At 35.5% G+C, this 27,873-nt stretch overlaps 1 protein-coding gene across 1 annotated transcript in view; it reads left to right on the forward strand.

Moving 5' to 3' along the window:
• The window catches only part of LOC309869798 (EGF-like and EMI domain-containing protein 1), a 509,737-nt gene that overhangs the window by 111,967 nt on the left and 369,897 nt on the right, over positions 1 to 27,873 (forward strand). The gene's annotated exons all lie outside the window — the stretch shown is intronic.

Genomic DNA, 27,873 nt, shown 5'->3' on the forward strand with positions numbered 1-27,873 from the left:
ATCCTTCAGGCTTTTGTCCTCCATATTTTGTGTGTAGGGTTAGCTAGAAAGTAAAAATATAACAAGGAAGTAAAGAAACTGCTCATAGGAAAATCAGTTGAAATAATCCAGATGCTTCTACCATTTTAAAGGTCAAATCTGGTTTGCTCATAAAGCTCAGAGTAGTATGAGAGGAGATGTTTAATAAATCTTGGAATTTGGTAGTAGAAGAAAAGTGGTGAATTTACAGATCTTAAGCTTGGTTGCTTGGATTTTCACATTATGCCATCTAAGAGTAGAAAAGATTTCTTCCAGCTGTAAAATTGTGGGTTAAAAGAAATGTCACACTTTCACTTTTTTCCCTATTTAAATGAATATCCATATGTTCTGAATGTTACCAGATTTTCAGGCTTTAGAAACTGAAGGCTTTTATTCATAGGACGGGCTTTGCAGGAGCTACTATAGTGCAAATTCATCCTTATAACTTTCCTAACACACATATATATATTTCTCTTTGGAAATATCAGCTCTTGGGTAGCAAGAATAATTTCATTGTGGCCTTCATAGCTTTTGGCTTTTGTCTGAAAAACCCAGAAAGTGCAGAGGTTATGATGTATTGCTTCAGTGACATGAACACTTGTCCCTTAGGACTGACATTTCAGGAACTTCTTCATGTGTTACAAAGCCACCTGCAGAGAGTATTTGAAAGTCACTGGATAGCTGACTTCACCCACAGGGAAAGTGACAGGGACCTGGAGTAGAGCCTTTTCAGTGGAAACCTTTAGGCATAATTAGATTATTCTAGCAGGTAGTGGATTCATGTCAATCCAGCCATCTCTGGAGGGTGCTAGGAGCTACCAGCATCACACGACAGCTTTCACTGGCTGGTTGCCACTGTACTCTGAGTTAACTTCAGGGACCTTTTGAACTGCCTTTGGGATGTGGGGTAGGATTGTAGCAGGCTCTAGAGACATTTTAAAGATTCTTTCTTTATCTGAGTTGGCCCTAGGGATTTGGAGAGAACCTGGGATAGTGGAGGTAATTCAAGGGTCCTCTAAAAGGTGAACTATCTATAAAATACTAGTTTGGCATATAGTGACTTATTCATATATTAGTGGTATGCATTATTCATAAAAATATTCATAAAATGCTGGGCTGACATAGTAAAATATACCTAAAATATTGGTGTGGAAACACGATTGATATTATGTGTGATGGTTAATTATAAATATCAGTTTGGGCTAATGGATGCCCAGTAGTTGATAGTAAAACATGAGCTCTACATGTGTCACTGAAATTGTTTCTGGAAGAGCTTAGCATTCGAATCGGTAAACTGAATAAAGATCTTCCTCATGTGTGTTGGTGGGCATCATCCTGTGTACTGAGGGTCTGAATAGGGGGAAAAAAGCAGCAGGACAAATATGCTCTTTCTCTGGAGCTGGGACATCCATCTTTTCCTGCCTTTGGAGAGCATCAGTACTCCTGAGTCTTGGACCTTGGATTCAGATCAGAGCTTACACCATCATGTAATGGCCCACCTCCCCATTCTTGGGCATTTGGACTCAGAATGAACTTATGTCATTGAGGACTCAGAATGCAGCTTATGTCATTGATTCCGCTACTTTTCTGACCTTCGGAATTGGACTGAATTATACCACCAGTTTACAGATGGCAGACAGTATAACTTCTGGGCCTTCATAATTACATGAGCCAATTCCTATAATCTTCTTTTTTAAAATCTGCCCATTGACTTATTTATCTGTCTTTCATGTATCTATATGTTGATGTATCTATCTCTTATTAGTTGTTTCTTTAGAGAGCCCTGGTGAATATAGATTTGGGTACGAAGACTTGTTCTAGAGGAGCAGAATATGAAGGATGAGCTTTCTGAATTGGTTTTGTTGTTCCTGGAATTGGTTCTCTAATCTGATTAGATTTAAAAGTACTAATGACTCTATTTCCAGTACTAAAGAGAGCATGGGTAGTCCATGGTGTGAACTGTATATAGAGATATATAAACTATAGTTACTGGATACTCCTAATCAACCACTTATAAGAAGCAAGGAGCCAAATAATTTTTTATATGAGAGTTTTAACATTTTTGGAAGACTAGGGAATATAATGACATTGGTTGGCTTCTCCTAATGTTTCTGGACAAAGTGGTGAAAGAAAAGGATGAGTTCAGGGATTCAAATTCCCAGCTCAAACGCCGGCTGCATAAATGACCTAAGAGCTTCTATAGGTGCCTTGAAGGAAAACCTTATCTCTTTGTAGCTAGCTGCAGGGCTGAAATTACTGAAACTCAGATCCCATGCTATGGTTGACCAAATTATAAGGCAAGTTGACCTCTCAGACTCAAGAGGTGTCTGCTATTAATGTGAGGACGTTGATTGGAAAGGATGAAATCCTATAAGTTAGGAGGAGGTTGTGTGGGAAGACTGATTAAGTGAGGGACATAGAGTGCCTAAATTCTGATGAGTCTTCTTTCCTAGTTGGAGTGGCCTCCTCACCCCCAGTGGCAGCTGCTTCACTGCTCCCAGTGGTAGAGATCTCTCCACCCCCTAACTGAGGGGATTAACCCTGCCTTGTCCAGAGAAACTGTGCTGGCATCTCTGAAGCAGTTGCCATGCAAGACAATGCTGATTCTCCTCAGGATATACCCATAGCATTCTTCTTCTACACTTATAACTAGACTCAAGTCCCAGCAGGCCTTTAAAAATCAGGTACAAAATATGACCTATGGGAAGGGAACTACACTAAATTAGAGTTTTCTAATTCATACAGGCAGAAATTCAGGGAACATGGGTTGGGAATGCATGCTAAAGGTGTGGGATAAAAGTGGAAGGAACATAAAATTAGATCAGGCCAAATATATTGACATGAGCTCACTAAGCAAAGGTTTTGCATTTGATATTGTAGCTTGGGGAATTAGAAGGAGCTCTAACAGTGAACAGATTGGAAATGCCCAACTTCCCTTGGTTTAACGTAGAGGAGGGGATCCAGATGCTTAGGAAGATTGAAACGTTAGAGCAGACTTGTCATTTAAGACCCACTCACACAGGGCGGGTCAAGAAGACACGGCATATATCACTACTGTGGGAAATAAATTTGTGGAGGGATCCCCACCATTCTTGAAGAGCTTCGTGATCACTCTCCTCTGTAGGCCTTACAGTGGGACCTAACAGGCCAGACCTTACAGTGGGAACCGCAGCCACTCAACTGGAAAACCTAAATGTAATGGGGATAATAGGATCCTGGGGTGGCTGGGGCCAAGTGGTGACACTCAACTGGCAGAAGCAAAGTGGGTGTGGTTATCCTGATGGGTAGCAGGTGCATTGATAAATAACAGAGAACACATTTTAGGTATTCAACTTTAATTGTCCATACTTTATAGCTCTTTAAAACTATTTTAATAAGATATTTGGACCAAGACTTGGCACAAATACTAATGAATTTGAAATATCTCAGTAGACTATATAATTGCTTTAGGAATGGTTAATTCTACATCTCATAAGTCAGTCTGTTGTGTCGAAATGCTTTTTCATATTCAGATAAATACTGGTGGCTATTTTATTATTACAGCAGAGCCTGGTGTAGGTGAGGTGTTACAAATACCAACAGTGAGGAAATCTGGTTCTTTCAAATCTGTGTTTTTGGCGGAGGCTACAGAGTTTCCCAGTGGTGTCTGTTATAAAGCAACATGCAGGACTTGGCAGCAAGTTAGAGATAACAAGACTTCTATCCCAAAGATCATCCAAGCTGCATGCTAAATTTTGCCCATCTGTCACCTGTCTCCTCTGTCCCATGTCAGAGTCAGATTTGGAACTGGTGACATTGGAGGTACTTGATATGCCTGGCAGAACAAAACCCAAAGGTCTTATTGCTCATGACAGTCTGGATGTACTTGAATAGTAATTACTGTTCATATGGATTTCCTTGTGGTGGTCTCCTGTTTCATGAGCTTCCATCTTTCCTTAGATGGGTTGCAATGTACATAGTACTAAATATTAGGATCAGCAGAGATGGTAATACAGAGTGATTTTTTTTCAATATTAGTTAAAGTGAAATCCAAAGGATGCTCTTACAAAACATTTGAACTGTATTTGTTGTGTATTAACCAACTAGGTATGTGTAAGTAGATAGAGCTATAACTATATTTCCAGAGGACTGTGGTTTGAAACATTTACATTTTATGAGTATAGAATTGATAATATCACACTAACATGTGTCTGTTTACATACAACAATACAGATGAAGCTCAGAAACAATGTTGAATAAAGGGACCATACACAAGAAAGTAGGTACAATATGATTCCATTTACATAATATTCAAATACAGACAAACCTATTGTTTTGGCCAAAAAAATTAGCCTAATGGTTATCCTTGCAGTAGTACCTGGAAGTGGGGTAAGTGGGGGCTTCTGAGATGCAGTAATGTTCTCTTTTCTTGATTTAATACATAATGTATTAAAATTTATCAAGCTGTATATTGATATTTATCAATTTGTGTATGTTTATGTTTAAATATTATTCTTCAATTGGAATAGTAAAAAAAGGAAAATTACCTTCAAAAGTAGAATAACAGTTATTTTTTGAAAAATCACAGAACTAGAAAGCAGGAGAATTATTATTTTTTTTCAACATTGTTCAGAATTATCAGTGACAATGATAATCATTTATTGAGCACATCTCCTATGCTAGATATGACTCTGTTAGAATTGCATTACTTATTTAGTAATTTTACCAGGTTTTGAGGTTCTTGTTATCCCAATTTTTGGGGAATTGGGATTTGGAGAAACTTAAGCAGCTTGCTCAAGGTCATGTAGCAAGTTGGTCATGCAGGAATTTGAATGCTTGTCTGTTTATCTTCAAAGGAGGAGGAGCTCTTGTACTCTGCACTCGATTCCATTCACCATCCCACTTGCACGTTGAGACAAGTTGTTAATTGCAGAATCTGGACTGAATTTTCATTTTGGGGACAAGCAGTTTTCCTTCTGGATTTTACTTTCTGTTCCCATGATAATGAATGGTTATTATTATTAACATTTTGTTCTCAATCTGTACTCAGAGTTTATAGAACTCAAACAAAAATCAAATAGAAAGCAGAAATATTAGTTTAACCCTAAAGTTCAGAAAAGCCAAAGAGTTAGTAATATTTCACAAACAAGTCAAACAGGTAGATTTGGGGATATTTTTGACTGACAGCCTTACATTTATTTTTTATTATATTAGGAAGCTGCTTCTTAGTTTTGGCCTTTGTGCTTCTAAAGCTTATGGCTGAAAGAGAGAACAAGTGAGAGATATTAAGATAAAAAACTTTGAACTTAAGAATAGTAGTTTTTAATCTATTAGGGCAATATCAGGTCATTGGATTTTGAGAAGACTGGTAGTTTAAGGAATCACATTTTATTTCTCATTAGAAAACTTATTTGTTCCCCTGGGACACAGATAGTACTGGTAGAGGGCAAGGTCCAGGGAAAAAGGGATATAAGGGAGATAGGACCATGACTTGGGGAAGACAGGCAATAATTTACCTTCAAGTCAAAATTAGGAGGATGTCATAGTTCTCTTGGGCTGCTATAAAAAAAAAGTCATTTACTGGATGACAAAAACAACAAGCATTTATTTCCCACAGTTTGGGAGGCTGAGAAAACTAAGATGAAGGTGGCAGCTGAGAGGTAGAAGAAGTAGAACATTAATGTATAGTTTCAAAAGCACGGTCACCTCTCATGATTCTATGAGATTGGTATCACTGTTAATGTCAGATCTGAGGCTGAGAGAGGATAATTAGTACAAACACCTTTATCTAGTAAGGAACAGACTATGAGCATGAAGGAGGAGGAGCAGTTCATTATGACTAAATAAACGAGAACAGATTTATGAAGGAGATGTATGAATTAGCTCTTTGAGAAGAAAGTAAGATTTAAGCACAAGAAAGGAAAGGGACAGGTATGCTTGGTCGGATAAACTGTGAGAGCCAAAAGCACAAGAAAGCATGGCTCTTTTGGTTTGCGGCCAGCCACCCACTGTGGGTGGACAGTTGGTCCCAGGGCCAGTGTAGCTTGGCCACTTAAAAAATTCTTTTGCGATAACATTATGGGTTCCTTGTTATGTGGGTGATAGGAAAAAGTGTTTCTCTTCTGACTTCCAGGCAAATGAATGCCTGTCTTCCTCAAGTCTACCTCCTCTCTATCCCTTTTCCCCTAGCCCTTGCCCCTACACCAGTACTGTGTGTGGCCAGAGGAGGAGATGAACACTGATGTTGTGGATGGCCAGGACACCGAAGGGATGAAAGAAGACACCAAGTAGCACATTATTGCAATAGGGCAATGTAGGCCTAGATGAAAATTCTTAGTAGAATTAGGAAAGGGGGACATTAGAGTACATTCCAAGTGTTTCCCCGTGAGGCCCAGGTATTCCTGACTTTATGTAACTTCTATTTGATTACCATTATGAGCAATCCTGAGGGATCTCATTAAAGAATTTTCATTGTAACTCCATTTACTCACTGTTTGGAGAAACTGTGGTTCCTTATCAATTTATTAAGATCACAGAAAGAGTAAATGTGGCAGTTTTGTTTATTTTGTTTTCTGTTGTGCGTACATAAATTATGAAATAGAATTCTGAATTACAAAGCATTGGCCTTGAAACTATTTGACGTAAATATATCTGGCTATACTACATACCACTATGATTTCCTGCCTTCAGAGCTGGCATATCTTGCATAGTTGACACTCAATGCAGATCGGTATTTTTTTTTTTATACCCTCTCTTCTATAAAACAAGATCATTTTCAGTAATAATCATGGGATAGCAGTAATATAATTATTTTCTTGATTTACTCTTTGGTTTTAAACTATTAAATTTGAATGCATTCAACTTGAAATTTTAATACAAATATTATTATTAGTGAATGAAGATATTTATGTTTATGGTTTATACTCGTTCACTGCCTTAAATTTTGGACACAAATAAAAATTCCATGTAGTTGCATAGAATGCCAGAATTAAAGTAACTCCCGTTCTGTTTCTTCTTTACAGACTGTGCTACTGTTACTTATTTTGAGTGTGCTGATTAAATATAGAAACATACAGTATTACGTATGTTAGAGACATGAATTGTACCTGAAGGAGCCTCAAATGATTCTGAACGATTGTAAATTTGTACTTGAATATGTAGTTTAGTCTTTCACTATTAGGGATTAGCTGTATAAGTGGAATTTAGTTGCATGCTGTACGTTCTCTGAAATTCTATGTGGAATCCAATATTTATGAAAGAATAAAGAATAAAAGTGTGTGATTCTGAAACTTGCATATATTATTAAAACTGAATAGTAACTGTGTAATCGTTTAGAAACTAGATCAACAAAATATTTTGGGGGGGAAATGTTTTGTCATTGTTTTTAACTTGCAATTGTGTGGTGATAATAAAAACCTGACCTCACTAATTGATGTCTTTAGAGTACCTACAGGCAATAAACTCTCTAACTGCTTATGCCCAGAATGGACGGCTTTCCCAGCCTCATCCTTGTATGCCATTGCCTTGACTGGTGCCTTTACTTTTTTTCCCCTCACCCAACCTCTGGCCATAAATCTTTATCCTTCTAGTCTCAGCCGAACACCATTTACAGTACCTGATACCCGTAACTGAGTGTTCTGTCTCCTCCCTTTGAACTCAGTGTACTGATATCATTACTCTGTGGACCACCTTGTGCTTTTAAATTTGTAAATATTGTTATTGAATAGTAGAGTCTTCACTTTTTATTCTTAAGCACCTAGCGTTAGGAACCTTTTTCATTTAATCAAACCAGTCCTTAGACAAATCGTATTTATTAAACAGAAAGGGAAGTTATTACAGTGACCACCTTTTGTTTCTGTTTTTGCTTTGTTGTTGTTGTTGTTATGGAAACTCAAAAATAAGATTTTGGGGGGTACTAATATATAAAAACCTTTTCAATATGGATATTTATATCTTCTCCGGCAAAATTTAAATTTATTTAGTACTTCTTTCTCCAGAACAAGACAAACAACTCTGTTCCCTGATCTAGCCACACTGTCTTTTCCTGTCTTTAAAATATATGAATTTTAGTTCTATTTATTTTTTACTGTTCCAAATTTAATTTTTTACACTCCATGTTTAATTAGAATTATCAATATATTTTATAATTACTTTTGTCATTCTTTTATACATTCTATTCCTTCTTTCTATGCCTTTCTTCTTCCTGAAATATGTCCTTTTGTAATTCTTGCAGGGAGTATCTATTGGTGGTAAACTCTCCTAGCCTTTACATGACTGAAAGACTCTGTTTTACTCTAATTGTTAAAGGCTAGTTTAGCTGGATGTGTAAGTTTAGATTGATAGATACTTAATCTCAGTATTTTGAAATACTCTAACTGCTACTATAGCTGTTGAGATACATACTATAAGTTTAATTGTCATTTTTTCTAAATATTATTTCTCTTTTGTCTTAGGAGGCTTTTAAAATAGTCTCTTTATCTTTAATGTGTTCTGGTTTCATTAGGATGGATTTATATGTGAGTTTAGTTTTAATTTATTCTTTTTTCTCTAAGTTTTTACTTTCTAAGAATATGTTTTCTTTAATTCTTGAAGTTTCTCAGGCAGCATTATGATTATTTTCATTTGAATATTGCTTCTTCATTATTCTCTCAATATGCTGTTTCTGGAACTCCTACTTGCAATGCATGGGAGGTCAGTGTGATTACTAGAGTTCACCAGTATCTGAATATTTACTCTGTCAAGGGTCAATCAGTGACTGTACCTTTTGCTTCTTGTAGTTAAGCAGAACTATATAACTAATTATGGGCAATACAATGTAAGCATAAGTGATGGGTGTTAACTTCCAAGCAGACATAGGGAAAAGCCCTTGTGCAACTCTCTGGGCTCTTTCATTCTGCCTCAGCAATTATGGAAGAGGACCTTGAATAAATGATAAACTTTTATTAAGACAATGATAAGCCACCAAGATTTGGGGAATGTTTGTTACTGAAATGTAGCCTCTTCTACCTTGAAAGGAATAGGGACCCTCTCAATCTATTTGCATGTCAAATAAAATTATCTTTCATAGTTTTCATACATTTATTTCCTCAATATAATCTTTTAGCTGAGCAATTACTTTTTTTTTTTTAACTATGCTCATAGCTCAGGATTTGTGCCTTTTTGGTTTCATTTCATTTTTTTTATAGCATTTATAATTCTTTATTCATCATAGTCCTCTGTTCTTTTTTTTTAAATAAATGATTATGATTTCTTGTAGTTGATTTAGTTCAGAAATAGGTCACATATTGGCATGTTGGGTCTCTAGTTTTGCAGGGATATTGGTATGGTATACCTCTTGTTTCTGAATTAGAGAAGACTAGACCCAGGGTCAGAGTAAGAAGTGTTAGTTCCCACTCACTTGATAGAGTCTCAGCCTGAGTAGTGGTCACCATTTTGCTGAAGCTCCTTTCCTAAGTCAGGGGGGCTAAACTCAGCCTCTGCTTTTATAGCCTGAGTCTGACCCCAGTACCCTCACACAAGTGAAACATTTGGGGCTCCTGTTATTCCTCTTCTTACTTTGAAATTTCTTATTTCTATCCAGAAGCCTAGTAGGCTACTGTTACTGTTTGTTCTTCTGTTCCAAGATGTTTATCTTGCTTTTGAGTCCAGGTTTGTTGTTTTAAATATTATATTTGTTATATAACATAAAATTATAAATGTCCTGAATGTGTATGTTACTCTCATTACTACGGATTTGACACAGAAGGAATGAGTATTTATACCTGAACTCTCAATTTCATTTTAATAAGGAGTCAGAGTCTTTAATTTAAATGAGATTACACCTCTGACTCATCATATGGTGATCTTTCTCTTATTACAAATTACAGATATTTCATTTTGATTTAGATCTCTCCCAGTGGTTTTCATTTGGTTTTTTAAAAGATTTCTAAGAAATAAGAGGTCTTTTTAGTATGGGGTAGGGCAGTTTATTGATACCAAAGGATCATCAGAGCAGCATTATCAGTATCATTAAATACACGAACTATCTTTTTTACTAAGCAGATGAGCGTGGGTTAGCTAAGTTTTTCAGCTTTCCTATATTGGTGTTTCTTTTTACCCTTCATTCATAATAGAATTAATAATAGCTTAAGGGAAAAAAGTGAAGAGATATGTGAACATCCAGAGTAAAATTACTGAATATAATATCAGTGGTAGCAAAGTGAAGAGGTTATGCTACCTTTCATTTTTTTGTGTTACTCTGAGTGAGATGAAAATCAGACTCTATTTCATTCTGTGTTGGTGAGCCTTTAGGTGCCAGATCTCTGAGATTGCATAGAATATCAAATGCAATTTTTTCCAAAGGAACACCCATAGAGATGGAACAATGTTTACTTTCAAGATTAGGTTTTCTTTTATTCTTCCTTTGCTAAGTGTTTGCTATCACACATGTGTCTCCTTTGAGAATATTTTTATGGGAAATCAAAACATTCAAAACAATTTCATGGATAATTTTCCACATTATTATAGAAGCTTTTCCTTTATTAAAATACTTAAAAATAAGCTTCTGCAGTGCATTTACTTGCTTTTAAATCATTCCTTTTTTTAACAAATAAAATGTTTTATGTTACAAAAGATAATCATTTTAGTGGAAATAGTTCTAAAATGCATGCCATATATGTTACCTACTGTACTGGGTTAAATTGTGTTTCTCTGAAATTCATGTCTGCCCAGAGCCTGTGAATATGACTTTATTTGGACACAGGATCTTTGCAGTATGACCTCAGATAAGGTCATACCGGAATATGGGTGAACCACTATAATGGACACCCTTATAAGAAAAAGGGAAATTTGGGCATAGGCACACAGAAAAAAAAAAATGCCATGTGAAGGTAGAGATAGAGATTGGAGTGGTCATCTATAAGCTAAGGAATGCCAAGAGTTGCCAACCATCAGCAGAAGCTAGGTATGGAGATAGGGAATAGATTTTCCCTTAAAACTCCCAGAAGGAACTGACCCAGCTGATATCTTGATTCTGGACTTTAGCCTTCAGAGCTATAGGAGAATAAATTTCAGTTGTTTTCAATGACCAGGTTGTGGCACATTTATCATAGAAACAATATGAAAATAACACATCTTTTTATGCCTCATATTCTGGATATAGTATAACTCTTATCTGTGGTGTAAACAATTTAGGCTTAGCATAATCTCATGATGTTTCAAAGGGCCATTGAAGTGTTCTGGACTAACCTTGCCCCTTAAAGAAAGTAAGTAATGTAATTTTGATGTTCTTGCTGGCCTTTTGTCTTATGATCATCAATTATTATATTTCTCTCTCTATATATATGTCTGTGTGTGTGTGTGTATTTCCTTTATTCTTTTATGTCTAAGTACATGTTATACTCTAAAATGGATCAGAAGTTTTCAGAAGAAAAAGCCCAACCAACCTAAGTTTGCTAAATTAGTTCTTGATTTTTACACACCGTTCTAAGTCCATGGGCTCAGGTTTAAGGGTCCTTAAGTTCTCAAAGTTTATCTGGCATGGATGCCCTGGGAAAAAAATGGTGGGTGATAGTGGTGGTGGTGGTCGTGCTGTTCATGGTCAAAAGTAGTTTGGGAAGTGCTGCCTACTTTGTATTTCCTTTAGCAAATTTATACTCTATTGCTATATATGTTAAAGGCTCCAAGAAGTTCAAAAATAAAGAATCTTGTTTTAATTAGTGCTTGACACCAGAACACTTTCTTTGATATCATCTGTAAGTATCTCAAGATTCTATAGAAATCACTTTGAGGAACACTCTCTAAAGGGGAAAAATGTCTGTCCTTGTTAAGTAAGCAGTTTTCTCTAAGCTCAGAGCTGAGGAGTTCTTTATGGGTATTCTATGTGACTTTGTTTTAATATTTGAGTTTACCAAAATTAAGAGTGTCAGAGACATGAGGAATTGTTCTAATTTGGTCTTAAAAATAATTGATCTTCCTAAAGTATACTTTATTTAGATAGGATTTTGCTTGTTTGTTTGTTTGTTGCATAATCCAGGTGCTGAGAAAGATTAAGTACATTTCTAATGCTGTGTAAAATTGAAACTGAAGACAGACCAACAGAGATACAATTGGACTATTTTTTTTTCCTTTTTCTCTTCTCTCTGAATATTCAGTCCTTCATATTTTCCTTGTTGTCTTGCTTTTGAGGCTACTTTTGAGTTAGTGCCAATGCTAAATTATGTGTCATCATGTCTTATAGCTAATTATTTTAGTTCAGAAACTGAACAGAGTTGTTGAGATTGTGGTGTTGTCAGTCTTGTAGGGAGTTAAAACAATTCAATTGTGCATTCAGTCAGTCAGTGGGATGGGATATTTTTGATATGCCAAGTTCTGTTCTAGGTGCAGATGTTATAGGTTCCTGAAGAAGCACGTATCCTAGTATTGGAGAGACTAATAATAAGCAATAAATTGGCAAAAATTTTAGTGTGTCTGTTGGTAATAAGTGTCATGGAGAAAAATAAAAGTATAGGGGAATAGAAATATGGGTGAGGGCAAGTGAAAGTTTGCAGTTTGGATGATGGTGGTGAGAAAGTTATCACTGAGAAGATGGACTTAGATAAATAGACAAATGAATAAACAAACAAAAACACCCAGAGAAGGTAAGAGAGCAAGCTATGTAGCTATGTGGTAGGAGAGCATTCTGGGAAGAAGGAACAGCCAGTGCAAGGCTCAGTGACAGGGGTATGTTTGATGTCAGCAACAGCACAGGATTGTATATATAGAACAAAGGGAACAGAGCATGAACAAAAGGGTATAAGATCAGTGAAGTGGTAGGCATGGTGTAGAGACCTTGTAGGTTATTATAAGAATTTTACCTCTCAGTCTGAGTGAGATGGGAAGTCACTGAAGAGATGTGAGCAGAGAAATGACATGATCTAGCTTATATTTTAAAAGAGCATGATGACTGTTGAGTTGTTGCCACCAGCCTCATATACCAGGGTTCATAAAGGTGTTTTGAAATAGACTGAGGTAGTTTCTCATGGAGAGGAACTCCTACTGGGGAATCAGATGTCCTAGGAACTATAGGAGTGAATTAGACTCTTTCATTTTCTCTTTAGAGAGAAATGACTTAGGAATAACAAAGGAGCCACTGTGGTGGGAAAATGTTTTTAGAAAATCTGAGCTGAGAGTCTGTTTTCTTTTCTTTAGCTCTCTGGCAAGAAGGACCTGCTCAAGTTGATATATGTCACTATCAGTTTTGAATTCATCATTTGTGCTCTGGCACTTAATTGCCACCAGAATAAAAAAAAAATCTTGTCATAAAAAGTTACATATTATTGAGGATTCTAGGTGATGTTAGATGCCCAAGATACAAGCCTCTGTACTTTCATCTTGTTGAATAACCCATCATTAAATAGAATTTTGAAAACTGGTTAAGTAGAGAAATAGAATGAAGAATTTGTCCTCGGGGCGCCTGGGTGGCCCAGTGGGTTAAGCCGCTGCCTTCGGCTCGTGTCATGATCTCAGAGTCCTGGGATCGAGTCCCGCATCGGCCTCTCTGCTCAGCAGGGAGCCTGCTTCCTCCTCTCTCTCTCTGCCTGCCTCTCTGCCTACTTGTGATCTCTCTCTGTCAAATAAATAAATAAAATTAAAAAAAAAGAAAAAGAATTTGTCCTCAAATATTTGATGAAAAGAATGTTCTTTTTACAGAACTATACCAATTAATGAAAAAGACCAAGGGTCATATTAGGAACCATCCATTACCGAATCAACCACTTATAAAATGTATCCCTGCTCAGACATCCCTTCCTGCAGATGTCTGTTGTTCCATCCCATCCCACCAACTTTTTTTCTGATCAGTATATCCCATATTGTTATATGTGGCTATGTTGAGTGGTAAAATGCAAATCATTTTATCATTTCTAAATGAAAATAGTAATTGTTAAAATATATGGGCTTTTGTGAAGTCCACAAAAGCAGTGTTAGAGAACATGTGGATTACTATTAAAATTATCGATAATTAGAGTCTGGCAGAGCAATACCAGTTATCATTTGAAGAAAAGAAAGATTATCACAGATGATCATAGATGGTACTTTAAAGTGACATTTTTTAAGTGTCCAAGATTAATACTAATAATAGTTATCAATTATTAATGTATACCATATGGCAACTGCTATTACAAGGGCTTTACATGTATTCTCAATGGAGCTATTGATTTGGCAATATATGTGGCAAGGGATCATAATAACAGAAGTGTAGATATTTTTATTTTTCTTTAGTGTAAAAGCCTGAACTGATACATTTTGCTCAACAAAATTCTCAAGGCCCAACTCCTTCCATGCTGTTCTCTTCTCTTACAGTGTTTGCCCCATTGGCACAATCCAACAAACCACTCTCTGTGTGCATTTTTCCCAGTCATCATTTTCTCTGTTTTGAGAGTCCAACCTGGAAGTTACACATGCCACCTTTGCTCATATGCCCCCGTTGAGTACTTGCTTCTTGACCACATCTAGCTGCACTAATGGTGGATGCTGAGGAAGTATAATATTTATTTTTGCTGTCTGTGTGTTCAGATGACCACTGATGCTTGGGGATTATTTTATTTTATCCCCATAATAATCCTATGAGATAGAAGCTGTTACGATCCCTGTATTATAGATGACACATCTTAGTCATGGAAAGGTTTGATAGTTTCCCCAAAGTTGGGGATTTCCTTAAATGCTTTTTAGAAATCTGGCCTTTGTTGTGATCTTGCTGTGAGCATCAAAAGGAATGTCAGTGTTTCTCAAATTTTCTGTGGTGAAGAAGTATTTTTTTTCTTTTCTCAAACACTATAAATGGATACTTTTATAAAACACAATAACAATGTGGCAATTGTGGTAAAATTCCCAAATATCTACTCTCACTTATGTTCGTATCTTGTTATATACCAGGAGAAATAGTCTGTGAGCTGGTACCAGTCCTCGGATCATAGTTGTGTAGAACTGAATTAGATTGTGTAATTTTAACAATCAACTTTACTGGAAAAACCAATATGACTCTTACTCTTGGCACACTTGATCTAGTCATTGTTCCCTCTAAGAGCTAGTGTACAATTGTAATTACAACCATATATGCTTTTATTTTTTTATTTTTTATAAACATATATTTTTATCCCCAGGGGTACAGGTCTGTGAATCACCAGGTTTACACACTTTACAGCACTCACCAAAGCACATACCCTCCCCAATGTCCATAATCCCACCCCCTTCTCCCAAACCCCCTCCCCCCAGCAACCCTCAGTTTGTTTTGTGAGATTAAGAGTCACTTATGGTTTGTCTCCCTCCCAATCCCATCGTTTCATTGATTCTTCTCCTACCCACTTAAGCCCCCATGTTGCATAGCTACTTCCTCATATCAGGGAGATCATATGATAGTTGTCTTTCTCTGCTTGACTTATTTCACTGAGCATGATATGCTCTAGTTTCATCCATGTTGTCGCAAATGGCAAGATTTCGTTTCTTTTGATGGCTGCATAGTATTCCATTGTGTATATATACCACATCTTCTTGATCCATTCATCTGTTGATGGACATCTAGGTTCTTTCCATAGTTTGGCTATTGTGGACATTGCTGCTATAAACATTCGGGTGCATGTGCCCCTTTGGATCACTACCATATATGCTTTTTAAAATGTAAGCTTAATTAATAATTTTTAGTGTAAAGAGGTATACAATTTGTGAATCTCATTTTATTTGAATTTGCTGCCAGTTATTTGTGTGTGTGTGGTGTGTGTGTTTAAATACCAATTATCTTCAGGGACCTCTTCTTGTACATTCACAAGTTTTACTTAAAATCTTTGGCAGTCACAAAGCTATGGGATTCTTTAATTTCAAAAAGTAATTTGATCGTAGTTATGATAAAAGACCTATGGCAGTAAATCTATCAAATAGACATAGGACAAACTTAAGAAATTACATTCAGGAGGTGTAGTGAATATAGTTATCATTTAAGTTGGTTGAAGCCATTTCATATCATGTGTAGATTTTTCTCAGTTGGTCGTGGATACCTAGAAAATAATATTGAGATATTCTGAGTCCAAGCGGGTTCAGCTGGGAAAGCCTGTCATGCTTGATTAATGATGGCTGGAAGAGGAGCAGGTGGGGTGGCACACGTGCCATGTATTTTCTTCCATTAACCATTATTCTGGTTCTGAGCTTCCAGCAACAGAGGGAAAGCATTCAACATAGTGGGTTATGTTTATTATCTAATGAAAAGGAAATATTTACATTGTAAGAAAGATTGACTTTTTTCCAAATGCTAAGGTAATTTTGTTTTCCTAGATGAAAGGATAATGAAAAATGCAATGAGTGGTATCCTAAACAATGTTTTTCCAGTATATTTACTGGAAATATACCTTCTAAAAATATGTCAAATCTTGATAATCCAAGAGCATATCAGAAAAAACAAATAAGGCTTATTTATGTGGGAGTTTCCACAAATATTGCATTGTACTTACACATAGTAACAAAGAAGGCTAGAATAAATGTATGGAAAGTTAAGTAACCAATCGATTATACCCTCTTTCCTCTTTATACAAGGTTATAATTTTATAATTTTCTTTTTTTTAAGAAATCCTTTCACTTTTCCTCTGTGACCAAACAGATGACTTGACGTGGTACTGAAGAAGAAGAGGTTCAGTAATGAGGTGTGGATTGGACATGTCAGGGAGATTAGACAGTATTGGAAGGTGGTATTTGCAAACTTCCATCCATCACCGATGTCCTAACATAATTTTGACAACCTGTAACTATGACAAAAGCAGTAAGGAGATGATTTTTAATAATGCACACAGGCAGTAGGTATAATTGTGAGTATCCTGTGCCTCGCTACTTTTTTCTCTAGATTTATTTCCCACTTCTCGCATTCTCTTCTCTTCTTCTAGATACTTTTTTTCTTCACCCCATATCCAACATTTTCTATACCTTTCTCCCAGTCCCAATCTTCTCAGAAGTATAGTTTTTGAATTTTATAAGAGACAGATTAAAGATCATCTCCAACTTTGCCAGCTGACAAGACTGAGTTTTAGTTTTTAATCGCTTCAGGAATTACTTCTTAATAGTGAAATCTAGTACTAATTCTGTCTCAGTTTACTGCTTTCTCTAACACTGCAGTGTCTCAGGCTCAAAGTAACACCTTCGTACTTGATTTTCTCTATTTAAAATTAAAAACTCAGTCGCCTGGGTGGCTCAGTGGGTTAAGCCTCTGCCTTTGGCTCAGGTCATGATCTCAGGGTCCTGGGATCGAGTCCCACATCAGGCTTTCTGCTCCACAGGGAGCCTGCTTCCTCCTCTCTCTCTTTCTCCCTGCCTCTCTGCCTACTTGTGATCTGTCTGTCAAATAAATAAATAAAATCTTTTAAAAAATGAAAAATAAAATTAAAAACTCACTATTGCTGTCCATGCAGTAAGTAGTGCTGTATTATAAATACTCTTTTAGGGGGTAAGTCAATATTAAACTATTTTAAAATGTTAACTGGGGAGTCTTCGACTTTTAGATAGAGTAACAAATACTGAGTAACAAATACCTGAGACAGCATCCTAAAAATGTATAAAATATATGAAAAAGTAGTTTTTAAGACATAGGACATCAGAACCTGAAATTCTTTACTCTGAGTGACAGAACACCAAAGAAGTGCTGTCTGTGAGGGCCCAGTAGATAGCCCTGAGAGTTTCCAGGCCATTGTACTGGGAGGAGTAACCCAGGCAGAGACTGTCAGACTCCTTACATTGAGAAGACAGAGCTGGGCATCCAGGGAGACTCAGCAGTCTACTTACACATTGAGGTAATGCTGGACATCTTCAGAAGTCACCCCCTCAAGTCAGAGTACTGATCATCAAGGTCATGGGGAAAAGCACCTGAAAGGATTAAAAGGAATAGCATCTGATGATCTCAGGGTAAAATGTCTATTCCTACCAGCCAAACTGAAAAAGTCATAATTAATAGATGGTTGAATAAAATACTCAGTAGTGAGGGATAAGTAACTTTAGACTAGGGTGCTCTCAACTATCTAATAAATCATAAAAGCAAGATCTGAAAAAAATCAAACTGTCACCAAATAATAACTTTTCAAGTAGCCCAGAAGAATGAACAGAATAGATCATATTTAGGACATAAAAAAATCTTAATGCAATTAAAAGGTTTCAAATGAAAAAAAAAAAAAAAAAAAAGAAGATTCAAATCATATAAACATGTTACCTGACCACAGTGGAATTTAATGTAAAATCAGAACAGAAAGATATTTGGGAAATCCTCCAAATATTTGAAAATGATTTATAACATACCCTGAAATAACCCAGAGATCAAAGGAGAACTCAAAGGATGAAATAAAAAGTATTTTGAATTGAATGCATGTGGAGATACAGCTTCATAGAAATTGTGGGATGCTGCTAAAGCAGTTCTTACGGAGAATATTTTAGCACTAAGTTCCTGTACTGGAAATAAAAGTCTCCAATCAATGACTTTAGCTTCCAACTTCAGAAGCTAAAAAATAAGTACAAACTAAACCGAAAGTGAGCAGGAGAAAGAAATACTATAGATCAGACAGAGAATCAATTAAATAGAAAACACAAAATCAATAGAGAAAATCAAAGAAGCAGAAAACCAATTTATTCAGAAAAATCAATATTATCGATAAACTCCTAGCCAGACTGGTAAGGAAAAAGAGTGAAGACATAATTACCAGTATCAGAAATGAGAGAGGTGACATCACTGTAGATTCAATACACATCACAAGGACAGTAAGGGAATATTATGCATAACTTTATGCCAATATATTCGACAATGTAGGTGCAATGGACATATTCATTGAACAACATAAATTAATGAGTCTCATTCAAGAAGAAATCAATAAGCTGAAGAGTCCTTTATATATAAAGTAATTGCATTTTTAGTTCAAAACTTCCAATGAAGAAAACTCTAGGCCCACAGAGCTTCACTGGTGAATTTTACCAAGTATTTAAGGATGAAATAATGCTAATTCTGGACAAACTCATCCATAAAATTTGAAAGAATATTGCCCAACCCATTCTTTGTTACCAGCATTGTCCTGAAACCAAAATCAGACAAAGACATTGCAAGAAAAAAACAACAGCAACAAAAAAATAAAGGAATATTGATATAAAAACTCTAAATAAAAGTTTTAGAAAATAGAATCCAACAATATATAAAAAAGATAATACATAATGGCCAAGTGGGATTTATCCCAGGATTATAATCTAATGTGGTTCACTAGAGTGACAAAATAAAAAGAACATATGATCATTTCAGTAGATACACAAAAAGTGTTTGACAAATTCCATATTCCTTTTGATAGAACTTTGAGCAAGAGAGAAAGAGAACAGAAACTCCTTATTCTGATAAGTGGCATCTACAAAAATTGACAGCCAACATAATAATTAATGGTGAAAAAAACTAAATGTTTTCTTGGAAAGATGAAGAATAAGAGAAGCATGTTCCCTCTCATCACTTCTATTCAACATTGTATAGGACTCTAGCCAGTAAAACCCATTAAGGAAGAGAAATAAAGGTATCTTGATTGGAGAAGAAGTAAAACTGCCTTTATGTACAGATGGCCTCATTGTCTATGTAGAAAATTTGATAACATTTATGAGAAAGGTACTAAAACTAAAAAGTAGATTTAGCTTAAAAGGGCAAAAAAAAGCAGCGACCATCACAGCTGGTCTGTTTATGCATTGAGTTGTGGATTATGCCACTGGTGATAGACTGTAAAGAGTCTAGCTTTATACCAAATCATTAAAACTGTAGTTCTCAGGAATATTATTTGTCCCATGTTATAGATGAGGAACTGAAGTTCAGACAATTGAAGAAGAAAATGAGTTTAGCAAGCTTGCAGGGTGTGAGATATTTAAAAATTACACATATTTTTGTATGTTCACAACAAACCATAAAATTAAAATAACAAAGTTAAACCTATACAATCGGATGAAAAATATGAAATAATTTAAAATTAATCTGACAAAAGATGTGAAAATTATACACTGAAAATTTTAAACATTATTGACAGATATTAAAAAAAGAACTAAGCAAAGGAAGGGATAGGTCATGTTCATGAGTAAGAAGATGTAGTAGTGCTAAGAAGCCAATTCTCGCCAAACTGACCTATATGGTCAGTGCAATCCCAATAAAAATCCCAATAGAGGGGCATCTGGGTGGCTCAGTCAGTTAAGTGTCTGAACCTTGGTTTCATCTCAGGTAATGATCTAGCTGTCTTGGGATCAAGCCCTGCACTGGGCTCTGTGTTCAGTGAGGATTCTGCTTCAGATTCTTTCACCACCCCCTACCCCCGCCCACCACACCCCTGCTTGCATATGTGAGCGAGCTCTCTGTCTCTAAAATAAGTAAATAAAATCTTTAAAAAAAAAATCCCAGCAAAATGTGTGTTTCTATGTGTGTGTATAAATTGACTTATTCTAAAGTCATATGGAGCTTTACAGTGGAAGACAAGTTGGAGAACAAACATCAGCCAATACCAAGACCTAATCTAAATGTATAATAATCAAATAGTGTGGTATTGGCACAAAGATAGACTAATGTATCAGTGGAACATAAAAGTTTAGAAATAGGCCTATACATAGACAGACAGCTGATTTTCTACAAAGCTGCAAAGCCAATTCAATGGATAAGAGATAGTTTTGTGGTATTTATTTTTTGTTCATCTGTTTATTTCTCAACAACAGTGCTGGAACTTGAATATGCATGCAGCACAAAAGGACAGGGAAAAAATCAAAATGGATTATGGACATATCTGTAAAATGGAAATTTTAAACATTTCTTAAATAAATCATAGGTGAAAAATTTTGCGATCTTGGGCTAGGTAAATGTTTGTTAGATATGACACTAAAAGTGCAATCCTTAAACAAAAAAATTGACAAATTAGATTTCACCAAAATTAAAAACTTGGTGTTGAAAACACTGTTGGGAGAATGAAAAGGTAGGTCACAAAATGGGAGACTATTTTTACAAAGCATACATCTGATAAAAGGTATGTATCCTGAATATATAAAGGACTCTCAAAAATCAACAATAAGAAACCAACCTAACATTAAAAATTGGGAAAAGATTTAAACATATACATCATGAAAGAAGACCTACAGATGGCAAATAAGCACATAAAAATATGTTCAACATTATGTCATTTAAGAAATGCAAATTAAAACCACAAATTAAAACCACTACACACTACTAGAATGCCAACAAATACGAAGGGTGACAATATTGGCAAGACTTTGGGGCAACTGGAGCTTCCATATGCTGTTTAATGGAAATGTAGAATTATACTACTTTGTCAATAGTTCATCAGTTTCTTAAAAATTTAAACATACACCTGTCATATCACCCAGCCATTCTCCTGATCATTAACTCAAGAGATATGAAAACATAAGTTTATACGAATATTTGTATGTTAACGTGCATACCCATAACTGTAAAAAGCCCTGGATTTCATTAACAGATTAGTGGATAAGCAAAATACAATGTATTCATACAATGTAATGCTACTCAGCAACTGCTGCTACACATAACATTGATGAAATGCAAAATAATCATGCTGACCGAAAGAAGCCAGATGAAAAAGAGATACTGCATACATCCTGCATGATTTCATTATATAGAATTGTAGGAAATGCAAATAAATACTTAGTCACAGAAAGTAGAGCAGTTTTTGCTCAGTGAGGCTTGAGGAGTGGTAATGCTAGGGCAGGGCTTAGAGGGAGAAATTACAAAGGTCCCCTGGGAAACTTTTGAGGTAATAAATATATTCATTATGTTGATTTTGATGGTGGTATCATGAACATTTGTATACTTCAAAATGTATCAAATGAACACTTTAAATATGTGTGGTTTATTTAAATATGTGTGGTTTGTTACATTTATCAATTATAGCTCAATAATGCTGTTAAAAATGCTAATTGTGAAGGCTGTCTGCTATCATTTACCAGCTTTTAGGGAGTATCTTTCCAAACAGAAAATTTCAGCTGTAAATAAAATGCATAAGCAATATTGCTTAGTACCAAGGAGGCATACTCTCTGGTGAATCCTTTTTCATCATTGGAAGTGCATTTGTAACAATGAAAAATTCTGCCAATTCAGTTTTTAATCCCCAGTGTAGATGAGACCTCTTATCCTCAACAACAACCTTGCCAGGTGCTCTGTCCCCCCAGCTCTGTTTGAATAGGAAACTCACCCTTAACAGGAGTGTATGAAAGCTTTGGAAAGTTCTTGGGTATCCTGGTAAGTTTCTCTGTACATTGTTCCCGATTTTTAATAAAATATAGATTGTTACAGAAAATCTTTAATATTTGAAAGCCCAAATCTAGGAATGAGATAAGCCTCCCTAAGAGCTGCAGCAGCACTGTATCCTACAGTCATTTCCCCACTGGGTCCTCCTTAACTGCCACCAAGGAGAGGATCAGTGTGGGAGGTGTCAAGCAAATGGCCCTTCAGGTGGGGTGTGATGGGCTCCTGGCCTTCACTCATGCTTTATTTAAAATAAAATTATTTTTATCTGTTTTAATATTCTGTTTTTGTGCAAGTTATCTCTTGACAATGTCTTCCACCCCACCCCACCCTCACTGGAATGGTGGAAAGAGCTTGTTCTTTGAGCAGAAAGGAATGGATTTACATCTTTCTCACCCATTTCCTAGTTGTTTTATGCATTAGTAATGTTGGTAAGCCAGGTTAAGTGAAATACTTAGCTATAAGAATTGAGGGTTACTATATCAGTATAATTGTTTCTTCTCCTTCTTCTTCTTTTTTAAATCATTGTTTTTGTGTTAGTTTGCTAGGGCTGCTGTAACAAAACACCACAGACTGAGTGGCTTAAGCAACAAAAATTCATTGTCTCACAATTTCGGAGGCTGAAAGTCCAAAATCAAGGTGTTGGTAGGTTTAGTTTCTTGTGAGGCTTCTCTTCTTGGCTTGTGGACAGCCAGCCTCTCACTGTGTCCTCATGCAGTCGCCCTTTGATCTGCATGTTCTTTCTGTGTTAATTTCTTCCTTTTGTAACGGCACTGGTCCTACTAGGTTAAGATCCACCCATGTAGCTTATTTTACTTAAATTACCCCTTCAAAGTCCTATCCCCAAAACAGTCACATTCTAAGGTATTGAGTATTAGGACTTCAACATAAGAATTTGGTGGGGGGAACAAACTTCAGCCCATAACAGTTTCCTTTTTTATGAAAAATGAGGACTATCTTTCAAGATTCTTTTCAGCAATAATGAGATAATCTATATAAAGCGATAATAAAGCATCTGACATACTATCAGTACTCAGTGGATGATAACTACTGTAATTGTGAAAAAAATATGTACATCTGTGCTTATATAGAGAAAATGTTTTTAGACCATTGATGTCCTGATTGTAAGTGCAAGATTTTTCCCTGTAATTTAAAATGTACTAAGATGTATTAGGGATCTATAAAGACATCACAGAAAATGCTCTTTAGGTTACAATGTATGTCTATTTTTAACAAGTTAAATTCGATAGAAATGGCAAGACTCTACTTTTATTTACACAGCTTTTCACTCAAATGAGAGGAACAATAGCTCTCAATGCTCTAGAGCTCTTAAATTAAGAAGCCCAATGAAGACGGCAGGGTATACAGAATGTACAGAATCGCAGTGGTGGCAACTGATACAGCCTCCAATTCCCCTAAAGTTTACAATTCCAGAGGAGAAATGAGAATTTGCTCCATTGCGTTTTAAGCTGTGGTCATAGAACAGTTGTTTTAGGTTTTGTTTTTGTTTTGTTTTCTTCCGTGAGAAATTTAAGAAGTCTGAAATTCAAATATATTTGTGAAATGCAAATAGTTTTATTTATTAATGGCCACTAATGGTCTGTAATTATCACAGCAGATTAAGTAAATAAGCAAATCACTTATTAGAAGAGGTCATAGACTTGAATTCACAAATTTTCTAATTGTTTTCCCTTCATATGGATTTAGCAATATCTGATCTTGAATTAAGGAACCAATCTTCAAGAGAATACAATTTGAAGGAACAGAAGAGTATCTTATAATTATACAACATCATGATACTCTTTAAAATTCTATATGTTACTCATAATTTCTAAGCTCAATGATCTGTACTGTTATATTAATTAACTCTCAAAATTCTAATAGCTGAGCAGATCAGTTGATTTCGCTTGCCTACACTACTTTATGTTAATTAATGAAAACCATAAATTCGGAGCCCTTGCAAATTGTATTGCTTCATTGCATTTAGTGCTCTTGTAATTCCTACTCTTAATTAAATAATGAGCCTCTGGAGCACTTTCCTAGCTGTGAGTTATACTATGTTGTAGATATAGCTGGAATTCCCACCAGCCAGTCAGGCCAACCAGTGTGTGTGTCTTTGCAAAAAGGTAGAAGATTTTATTATTCAGCCGTGGTGCTGATGTGGTGAGAGACATGTCATAGGGAAACCCACCTTTGTTTTGACCGGGTTGCCTGGGTTAGATTTTCATTTGCTCTTTCCTGTTGAGCCCAGTTGGACTGGATAGTGTGAATTCTCTCCTTATGGTGTGTGCAAGCAACACATAGAAAAATAGAGCAATCAGGGATAGTGTACACTTTTCCTTCCTTGAAGGAACCTCTCTTTGTCATTCATTCAGAAGTCAGTACATGCGGATTGAATATCTAGCAAGTACCCATAGGGATACATCAGTGAACAGGACTGTTCCTATGAGAAAGCAGCTAAAAGTCCATTTACATCAGTTTCTGAATTCTGAACCATTTCAATGGACAGACCTATCTCATACTTTGAGAGTCTCCTTCTACAAAGGAACTTTAAAAACACATTATTTTTAAGAGGTTGTCATAGCAAAAATGCCTGATAAATAATAATTTAAGCAGAAAGATCTTAATAAGCTAGGCTTGGTCTTGACCTATGGTTATGCCATTCATACATTTCTTTCCCCAGTTCTTAAATACATTTCCTGAGTGATTTATCATATTTTACTTCTTGCTTGAAGGATCTTTAATTTTTTTAATGGGGTGTTTAAGACAGAGTGAGATAGGATGTGTTTTGTTTTTTATGCCATAAGTTATAACTCAGTTTTATCAGTAAAAGTAAACATCAGTTACAGTGTATTTCATCTTTTTTAAAAAAGATTTTATTTATTTATTTATTCATTTATTTATTTATTTATTTGTTTTTCAGATAGAGAGAGAGCACAAGCAGGCAGGGTGGCAGGCAGAGGCAGAGAGAGAAGCAGGCTCCCCGCTGAGCAAGGAACCCTATGTGGGACTCAATCCCAGGACCCTGGGATCATGACAGGAGCCGAAGGCAGTGGTTTAAGCAACTGAGCCACCCAATTGTCCCTACAGTTTATTTTTAATAAGTGACCAAATCATTCTCCCATGAAAGTTTTGCTACAGAAGAAAAACAAGTGTCCCACTAGTAGCAAAATAACTTAAGACCAAAGTAACTCAGAAAGCTGATAGGAGATACTAAATGGCTTTACTTGGAAGCAAGAAATAGATAATTTGACTGACAGGGCTAGTTCTTGATTATTCATGAATCATGTTTCATGTAGGTAGATTATCCAATATTTCTTTTTCTTCTTGATCCCTGCTTTTAGCCAGTTAATTTATTTCTGGCAAAAAATGTGAAATAGTTTTACAATTCATCCCAATTTAAGAAAATACATTGATTATTCATATTCAAAATTATATGCAGTAAAATATTGATTAAAAGGTATTAAATAATATGTAATAAACTTTGATTATTACACTATTTGTCTCTAACACAGTGCTACTGAAAATGTGGTTCACAAACTTACAGCATGCATTAAAAGAATTTTAGAGAAGCATTTAGAAGTGCTAATAGTAGTTTGCCTTTCTCACACACCCACGTGCATTATTAGCAAACTCACTGAACAGAGTAGAGCTATAAAAGAATTAAGGGTAAACAAAGAAACAAGCAAACATTAGTCCTTCACCGCAGATTAATTTAAGAAGTACTCTTTTTTTTTTTTTTAAAGATTTTATTTATTTATTTGACAGAGAGAGATCACAGGTAGATAGAGAGGCTGGCAGAGAAAGAGAGAGAGAGAGAAGCAGGCTCCCCACTGAGCAGAGAGCCCGATGTGGGACTTAATCCCAGGACCCTGAGATCATGACCTGAGCTTAAGGCAGCAGCTTAACCCCCTGAGCCACCCAGGTGCCCCCTATAAGATGTTCTTGATTGTGAAATGCTTTGTCATTTTTTTTTGTAGGGAATTGATCAAGCAACTTTTATTTTTTATTATTTTATTTTATTTTTTTCAGTACTCCAAAATTCATTGTTTATGTACCACACCCAGTGCTCCATGCAATACCTGCCCTCCTTAATACCCACCACCAGGCTCACCAACCCCCCCCACCAACCTTTGCTAAAATGTGAAGAAACTGTTATATTAGAATAGTTGATATGATAGTTTTTCATTATTAACTTACTGGTTTCTTTTCCCATAAGGAATTTTTTAATGGAATATTCTGAGGCTGATTATTTCATATTTTTTCACAGTAATTTCGACTTCCGTGTGATGTAGTAGAAAGTGAGTCATCTTTGATGGCAGACACTGCCATGTACGGGGTTTATGACTTTGTACAAGGCTCATGTTCCTTAATGGTAATGAAAAATTAAAAAAAAATGTATCTCAGGGTTGTTCAAACCGTTTTCTTATCACAACCTGACTAATGGAAGAAGGCACTTGAAGCATATTTCTTTTTATTTATAATAAAAAAATAAGCAAAATATGTACACATACAGAAATACTGTTTGATGTCTTAATAGAATATAAATTGATAGTTTCAGAATAGAGCTATGACATTTTAAATATTTATTCTAGAAAAATTAGACTGTAATTATATGAAGACTAGGGTCAAATTTTTAAAATGAGGTCAAGAATTATCTCTCACAATTTTGACTCTTCTGACTCCCATTACAAGTAAAAGCTCCTTGAATAAATATTGGAAATAAATTAAGTTGCCGTATTCTCTTAATTTTAATTAGTTTTTAAATTATTCATATGTTGAACCAAAATATTTGATATACATCTTCTACAGAAATAAAATTTTATAGCATAGTACTCTAAATTATTTAGAATGATTACATAATCTTGATTTCTTACTAATTTTTACTATCTGAGTCTTATTTTTAAAATTTTAATACTGATTATTCACTAATGATTTCTTTGAAGCATGTAATATTTTCTTTAAGAAAATAAAACTCAGGGTGCCTGGGTGGCTCAGTGGGTTAAAGCCTCTGCCTTCGGCTCAGATCGTGATCCCAGGGTCCTGGGATCGAGCCCCGCATTGGGCTCTCTGCTCGGTGGGGAGTCAGCTTCCTCCTCTCTCTTTCTCTCTCTGCCTGCCTCTCTGCCTACTTGTGATCTCTGACTGTCAGGTAAATGAATAAAATCTTAAAAAAAAAAGATAGAAAATAAAACTAACAGATAATACTAACTAAATAATTTGACTACCACCCTTAAATAAACAAATTTATGTTTAGATAAATTTTATTTTGAACTCGATTTTATCAGCAGAATTGTATGCTAACATCTGCATTAATTAAATGAACTAGATTCATATTACCTTATCTAGATGTATATTAAAATTTTGATATCTTGAACTGTAATATTTGAATCATAGCACTAAGACTATTAGGAAACTTGAACTTCTATTTGTAACTGAAACAAACTTTCTTTTTTTATTTATCTTTATCTTTATTCAAGTAATTATATTAATTATCACATATTTGGTACCCTTTGGCATTCAAAGTATTTTGCACATATTTTAATGATTTTTATAATTATGGAAAGATATATTACCTTTTAAAAAGTAAAACAAATAAAATTGATATTATTCTTTCTGTT

This window comes from Mustela nivalis (assembly GCF_964662115.1).
Source record: "Mustela nivalis genome assembly, chromosome: 1".
In the NCBI taxonomy this organism is placed as follows: Eukaryota; Metazoa; Chordata; class Mammalia; order Carnivora; family Mustelidae; genus Mustela; species Mustela nivalis.